This window comes from Scyliorhinus torazame, chromosome 9, assembly GCF_047496885.1.
Source record: "Scyliorhinus torazame isolate Kashiwa2021f chromosome 9, sScyTor2.1, whole genome shotgun sequence".
Lineage (NCBI taxonomy): Eukaryota > Metazoa > Chordata > Chondrichthyes > Carcharhiniformes > Scyliorhinidae > Scyliorhinus > Scyliorhinus torazame.
In genome coordinates, this window is record NC_092715.1 from 247364044 (window position 1) to 247372257 (window position 8214).

The following is an 8214-nucleotide window of genomic DNA, read 5'->3' on the forward strand; positions in this document are numbered from 1 at the left end:
TTATTAAGGAGGCTGGTGAGCAGAAAGGGAATCAGTTCCAGCAGAACATTCTATGCCTCCCCCCTCGATGCCTCACCCCCATCCCCAAACTCCGGAAACCTGCAACCAACACCAACAGGGTTCTGTGGTTCTATGGTTTGCTTTCCAGGATTCCTACCTGCCAAGTGCCCTGCCTGCTGCTAAGTGAATACCTGTGGTAGTTGGATGAGGCCATTAAGTCAGCATAACTTCCCTACTCCAGAACCTCAATTGATGGTGGGACAAGAAGTTTGTGCACGTGTCTCCCCCCCCAGCGCCCCCCCCCCCAGCGCCCCCCCCCCCCCACCGCCCCAGAGACCCCACCTCTCCCCACCCTGCCATCTCTCACCCATCAACTTAAATCAGGGCAGAGGTGAGAAGGCAGTGGGAAATCTCCAAACCATTTAAATGCCCACCACCACCACCCCTTAACTCACTTCCGATCATGCCTTTTTTTATCTCTCAGTGGCATCTCCCTACTTGTATCCAACACTTCGCTCATTCTTTTTGTCCCTCTTTCTGTAATTCCCTTTCTACTTTTCACCTCTCTGTGTGTCTCTCTCCATCCATCTGTATGACATTCATCTGTCTCTTTGCTGATGCACTCCATTTTAACACCAGAGATTTCTGAAGATTGGAAGCTAGCCTGCCCCCAAAATAACTGGATTGAGCTTCTCAGTCCCAGGATCACAACTGAGAATCAAACTGGAGCCTGAAGGAAATGATGGCACTGGGGTTGGCATGAGGAAATGATTGGACACAAATGGCAGTTCAGGGAATTAACACCTTAGGATGTGAGTGTGATGCAAGCAATGCTGGGGAGTGGGAATGCAGGGGTGAAAGGGATGGGCAGGTGGGGCAGGAAATCCGGGGCCTGGCTGCATTCAGCAGCAGCTGTGAGGAGGAAGGAATGAAGTGTGGTCATGGCTATAGGAGCAAGCTCTTTTAAACACCTGATATGTATGTAGTTATGAGCCTAATTGATGTGGAAACTCCGAATCCCTCCTGGTAAAGGATGGAGCTGATTTGTTATGTTCTAGGTGTAACATAAGCGGCTTCCTTGTGGTGCACTTGACAAAAGAAGGTTCAGACGTGGAGATAACTTCAACACGTTTATTAAACTATTTACACTTCTATTACTCGAGTTCGACACTGCTGCTAATCCTACTATAGCTGCCCAGACTGACTAACCAGTTGCTGCAATCCACGTGGTGGGTGTAACATTGAATCAACCCTGTGTCTGTACTCACTGACTGTCTCCACTGGAAAGAGGAAGATCATGTGTGCAGTGTCCTTATATATGGCCTGGTGTAATGACCCCCTGTGGTTGTGTCACCTCTGTGTGTATTGTGAATGTCCATTGGTCATGTCCTATCTAACTGATCTATTGGTTGAGTGTGTGTGTGTGATGTCTCTTGTGTTCCCTCTAGTGTCTAGCTAGCTTACATGTATTTAGTTTGAAGCACATCACCACATCCCCCCCCTTTTTTATATGTTACATATTTTCTGCACACTTTGAGAAAATTGAACAAAGAACAGGTAGATAAGGTAAGGTATATGTAAGTCATGGGAACAGTGATTAAACAATAAGTCAAAATAATTTGTGTGAGTCAAAAAACCATCAATCATCATGGTCAAATGTCTCTCTTGGTTATGAACGCCATCAACGTCCCTGTGCCACAGGAACCAAGAAATGGTCAAATCACTTTGCTGTCTGATTTGGAGTCCCTTTCTCTTTCGATGTTTGTGATGGTGCCGTCGGATGGCATCTGGTAGCTGATAAGGTGTTGACGTTGAAGAGGTACCATCAACAGTATCACTCGAGGTCATGGGTGTGGCATATGTTGAAGTTGGATAAGACTGTACATACTGGTTCTGGCCACGTGCTGTGCAGGAAGGGTGATCCTGCTGAGAACCGTTGAAGCTTGTCGAATTGGAAACTGAATTGCTGCTCGCATAAATATCTGGTGATGGTGTGAAACTAGAACCTTGCATCTGATAGGAATATGCCATCTGGCCAGGCTGGGGTGCAGAAGATCCCGGGCTGTAACTAAGGCATCCAGTCTGTAGTGCAGATTGTGCTTACGGTAGTCCTCCTTCGGTCTTGATTCCATTAGTGGGCAATCCGTAGTGCTGGCCTGTTTGAGAATATGCTGCATAGACTGCTGGCTGCTGCATGCCTGAATACTGGATTTGTCCAGCATAAGCTGTCATTGGCTGCACTGCTGGTGTGGAATAAATGTGTGGATATAGCTGTGGTGAATATTGGTGTATTCCTCTTGGACTGTAGCCGCTGCTTGTTATTACTGACCCAGTGTAATTGTTAAGTGATCCATCTCCTGTCGTTGTGGCATCTGCTGTCACCCTGAGCGTGCCATCACTGAGGTTGCGGCACTCCCTGTCTGGAGTAAAGTCCGGCTTACGTGAATCAGAGTCGGCTTTTGGTTGCTCCCCATCTGGAGTTTGGTCTGTTTTAACTGAGTCAGTGTTGGTTTGTTGATGCTCCCCGTCCGGAGTCTTAGCAGGTTCACTGGGGTCAGCTGAGATTTCTTGAAGCTGCACGTCTGGAGTCGGAACATGCAGGAATGCATTGACTTGTGGAGAGGTTCGAGCGAATGAGGGTGTCACTGGAGTCACCAGTGGTCTCACAGTGATTGTTGAGTGCCTCTGTACACACTAGCTGAGGTCTGTCACTTTGCACATCTTGCATGGGAAGCGGGATGCTGTTGTCACTCATCTCACATACCGTGGGTAGAGCCTCAGTAGGTGCTTGTTGTTCACTTGGGCTGGGTAAATTGTCAGAGTCTTCATCTGATGGTGCAAACAATGTGGGTGGACTGTCATTGTCTTGCTGTTGTCCTTCATTTGGGCTTGGACTGTCATCGTCGCTTTGTTCTTCGCTGTCGCGTGATAGACCGTCATGGTCGTCCTGCTGTGCACCTGAGCGTGATAGACTGTCATAGTCTTCTTGCTGTTTACTTGAGCATAGCAGACTTGCATCGTCTGCCGCTAGTTGGTCAGAGGAGGTTGCTAGACCCTCATGATCTTGTTCCTGCAAGGACTGTGCATCGGAGTCTTGCGTTGTTTCTATCATGGAGGCTGTCCACGAGCTCGCTGCAGAGGCTTGTGACACTAGAATCACTTCTTGTTCATGCAAGGACTGCGGTGTGGAGTCTTGCGTGTCTTCTTTCGTAGAGCCGGGAACCATGGGCGGTGCGTGGACCATGCTCTGTGTGGCAGCAGGCCGCTCTCTGTGGGCTTGTACCGCTCTCTGCCTCTTGGTTTCAGGCCGCAGCATAATCCTGCACTCCCGAGTCGGGATGTCGTATCTGCTGGGCTGGAGATCCTCAAATCCGAAGAACGAATCCGCGTCTGCGTCGGATTCAGTACGGGGGACGCCAATGTACAATACGTCTAGTTGCGGTTCGGATTTGGTACTGGGGTACAAGGTGAAAGGTTTGTCTGAGTCATTGTCTTCTCGGACCATATCATCACTGTTTGCGTCGGAGCTGGCATTGGGCTCGCGAGGTCCAGAGAAAATGGAAAGGTCGGTTTTGAAGTATTCAAGGTCAGAATCATCGGTTTTGGGCATAGGTAACTGCTTGTTGCAGGGTTCTTCGGAGGTTAATTTCATTTCCTGGTTCAATTTGAGGCATTGTGCTGTCATTCCAGGTGAAGGAAGGTTGTTATACGGCTTTAAAAGATTTTTTCTTTGATTTGGGACGTTTCCCCTTTAAACTGGCGTAGTCCGGGGCCTCTGACGTCATGATGCATGTGACATCATACGTAGGAAGCGTTGCGCAAACCACTGTTCCTGTCCCGGTGGCTGTTTTCGTAATTGTGCATGCGTGAGATGCTGCGCATGCGCAAACGGACCTTCCCGTTCTGTGCGCTTCTTGCGCAACTGCGCAAGTGCAGTCCCTTTAGAAAGATGGCCGCCGATCAAAATTGTTCTCTGCTCCGGGATCCCGGCCTCGTGGCGCTTCTCTTACCTTTTCTTGCTGGTTGGAGTGTGGCAGCAGTATTTGCCGAATTTGTCCAGGACTGCCTGGAAGTCGATCCTGTTTTGCCCTTTGGAGAACTTGAATTTTTAAAAGATTTCTTCTGCTCTCGCACCGGCGATGGTGAGCAGAAGATCTGTCTTTTCAGCATCGGCCACGTCTTCTAGGTCGGCTGCTACCAGGAAGATTTCAAACATTTGCCGGAATACCTGCCAGTTTTCGCGGAGATCGCCGTGGCACTGGAGCTGCTGCGGAACCCGGATCTCGAACATCTTGCCTGGGTATCGTTGCTGGTTGTCACTGTACGCTGAGATATGGCTATCTGGATTGAAACAGTTCACTCTGGGACCATGATTTGTTATGTTCTAGGTGTTCCTTGTGGTGCACTTGACAAATGAAGGTTCAGACGTGGAAATAACTTGAGTGTGTGTGTGTGATGTCTCTTGTGCTCCCTCTAGTGTGTAGCTAGCCTACATGTATTTACATTGATGCACATCACCACAGGAGCTGCTTGGAAAGTCGATAGTTTGCTCGTCCTCAGAGTTTGTCACTGTCATCGTATATCCAATTCCCGGGCAGCTATTGATGTCGGAGATTGGGGAGAGTGTCCAGCTTCCTTGAGAAACAATGCCCCACGCAATTTTCCAACGTGCTTGCTTCATTTAATTTTATTCTTTGCTGAAAGGCAGTGGGGTAAAGCCACGAGAAAAGCAGAAGACAGAGCGCAGGGTCTGATGGGAAAAGTCCAGATTCCATAGTTCGTTTGCAACATTATATCAATGCAGCTCGCAGCTGAAATTTTACAGGAGAGACATCAGCCCCAGATAGGTGCACCCTCCTTCACACCATCGTCTGCAGCAGGATCGCCAAATCATTGGTCCTCATAAGAAATAGGAGTAGAAGGAAGTCATTCAGTCCTTCAAGCCTGTTTCACTATTCAACCAGATCATGGCTGATCCACTTCGCAACCCGACACCGAAATTGCAGCCGGCGGTGGGGCGGAGAATCCATTTCCCCGCATGGAATCGGGACCGGCGCCGGTTCCCCGATTCTCCAGGCCTCGAAAAATACGCCGCGCTGCATATCACCTACGTGCGGCCATTGCTGGAGGGCGGCCCCACCATTCTCCGTCCCCAACTGGCCGAAGTCCTGATGGCGTGGATCTAACATGGTCCTGCCGGTCGGGATACTAGTATGGCGGCTGCAGACTCAGTCCGCGGCCGCCCTAGTCGGGGGCGGCCGATCGGAGGGCAAGGTGGGCGTTGTACGTGGTCAGGCAAATCTTGGGCGGGCGGTCCGGGTCGGGCGCGCGACCGATCGGGGGCACTATGTTTAAGGTCCAGCTCCGCGGTCTGAGTCCGCCATGGAGCACGGCGCAGCCGCTGGAGCCTACCGCCGTGCATATGCGCGGCCTCTGACCCGGAACTGCGGGGTCTGCAGCAAAAGCTGCTAGTTTGACGCTGGTTCACTGCTAGTCCCCTGCAGGGCTAGGAATATATGGCTCTTTCACGACAGTTTATACAACGGCATGGGGACAGAGTCCCAAAAGCAGAGAATCCAGCCCCATTTCTCTGCACTGTTCCCGTATACTGTAATATTTTTAAATATGTAGAGATCTACCAATCTCAGTCTTGAACATACTCACTGACTGAACCTCCACAGCCTTCTGGGGACAGAGAATTTTAAAGATTCACCATCCCCCAGGTGAAGAGGTTCCACCTCATCCCAGGTCTAAATGGCCTTATTCAGAATCTGTCGCCTGGTCTAGACCCACCAGCCAGGGAAAATATTATCCCTGCATCTACCTGCCAAACCCTGTAAGAATTGTGCATTTTTCAGTGAGATCACGGGTGGGATTCTCCGACCCCCCCCGCGTGGTTGGAGAATCGCCGGGGGGGGGGGTGACGTGAATCCCTCCCTGCCGCCCCGATGTCGGCTGCCGAATTCTCCGGCTCCGGGGTCTTGACAGGGGCGGGAATCGCGCCGCGCCAGTCAGCGGCCACTGGCAGTGCCCCCACCCCGGCGACGCCCCACCCCGCGATGTGGCGAGCAGTCGCTCGTTTTTGGACCAGTTCCGCCGGCGTAAATCACAACGTGTCGTTACCGGCGGGACCTGGCTCTGCGGGCAGCCTGCAGAGTCCTCGGGGGGGTGCAGGAGGGCCTGGCCCGTGATCGGGGCCCACTGATCCGCGAGCGGATCTGTGCCGTGGGGCACTCTTTCCATCTGCGCCGGCCACTGTGAACCTCCGCGATGGCTGGCACGGAGAAGAAACCCCCTGCGCATGCGCTGGAATCACGCCAGCGGTTCGGCGCATGCGCCAGAACACGCTGGCGCTCCCACGCATGCACCAACTCGCGCCGGCCAGGGAGGCCCTTCGGCGCCGGTTGGCGTGGCGCCAAATACTCCGGCGCCGGCCTCACCCCCGAAGGTGCGGAGGATTCCGCACCCTCGGGGCGGCCCGACGCCGGAGTGGTTCACGCCACTCCTCGGCGCCGGTACGGCCCGCTTCGCCGGTGAGCGGCGGGAGAATCCCGCCCCACTTCTCAGTCTTCTGGACTCCAGAAAATAATGGCCGAGTCTACCTAATCCTCCCTTATCAGACAATCCTGCCATCCCAGGAATTAGTTTTGTGAATCTTCACTGCACTGCTGCTATTTTTTAAAATAAATTTAGAGTATCCATTTTTTTTACCAATTAAGGGGCAATTTAGTGCAGCCAATCCACCTAACCCACACATCTTTGGGTTGTGGGGGTGAAACCCACGCAGACATGGGGAGAATTTGCAAACTCCATACGGACAGTGACCCAGGGCTGGGATACAAAGCACTCCCGCTATTGTACTGACAATATATCTTACCAAAAACTGCACACACTACTCCAACACTTGAGTGAATTGCGGTTGGACATATTTGCCGCTGTACTAAAAGCCTGTTGCACGAAATGCTGACATGCTATTTGTCTACTTGCTTTACCCACATGTTAGCTTTCAAGAGCTAATGAACAAAGACATTCGAGTACATCTGAAGTTCAACACTTTGCAGACTCTCACCATTTAAGAAACACAGTGGGCATGATTTAATGCTGCATTGCGCTTAGGCGAGAGCGTGATGAGGCCATTAAATCACAGGAGACTCCAAAATTGAGAACCGCCAGGTATTGATCTGTTTGCGATCTAACTCCCATGGCGAGTTCAGGATCCTGCCATAGCGTGGTGGGAAACCAATAATCACCATTTAAGCCCAATTGCCATACAATTAACAGAAGTGATCTCCTATCTAACAGCCCCCCGTGATCAACCGGCCTCCCCAGCAAGTGGTCACGAGGGCACCGATTAGTATTCCTTTTTAAAAATGTGAAGCTGGCAGTAGATTTGCTGCAGAGACCCGAGGAGGTGAGTAGCCATCTTTGCTCACAGGCAACGAGTCCGTGGCACTGGGGCAGCTACCCCGCTGCTCGAAGGAGATTTGGGGAGCCCGCAGCAGGGCCAGCCACTGTTGGGGGTGGGCTGCCATAGGTGGGGGGTTGCGGAGCAGAGGAGCTGGCTGCCCATGGCTTTGTTGAGGGTGGGGGAGGGGGGTGTGTGGAGATGGGTGTCTCAGCACCCTTGGATCCACAATGCCAACCGCTGGACCATGCCGCCCCATTTCAGGGGCAACCCAAGGCCAGTCCGCTGCCCCACCGACATTCTATAACTCCCACTGACTGTGGAGGCCTCTGGCCACGCGGCTAAAGGCAATAGCTAATAGGGAATTGCACTCGTAGTAAAGTGCACTGTTTGGGTGACGTTACATGCAGGTGTCTGGGGTCCAGGGTCAAGGGATTGGTGAGCAGGGGCCCGCGCTGCAACCGGGTGTATATGGGCTGGACATGTTGGATGGGGGGTGGGGGGAACAATGAGGGGAATGGAGAGTCCCGGGTGGAAGACTCTGCTGGTTGTCAATCTTACACTCTCTCCAATTCCTTACAGATATTACGCAAGATGGACAATATCTTGGACCCCGCGGAACCTGCCCGCCTGATACTGCTAGCTCAAGGCAATGACCAATGTTCAGGGCCCTGCCGCAAATGCTGAGGCCCCGGCTGTCCGTCAGGCCAGAGAGAGTCCGAGAGGGGGAGGCCCGCGGCGGCCCAAGGTGGACAGTTGTCGCCGTTCTTTCGAACAGATGATGGACAGTGTGTGCTGTAGGAGGCTCC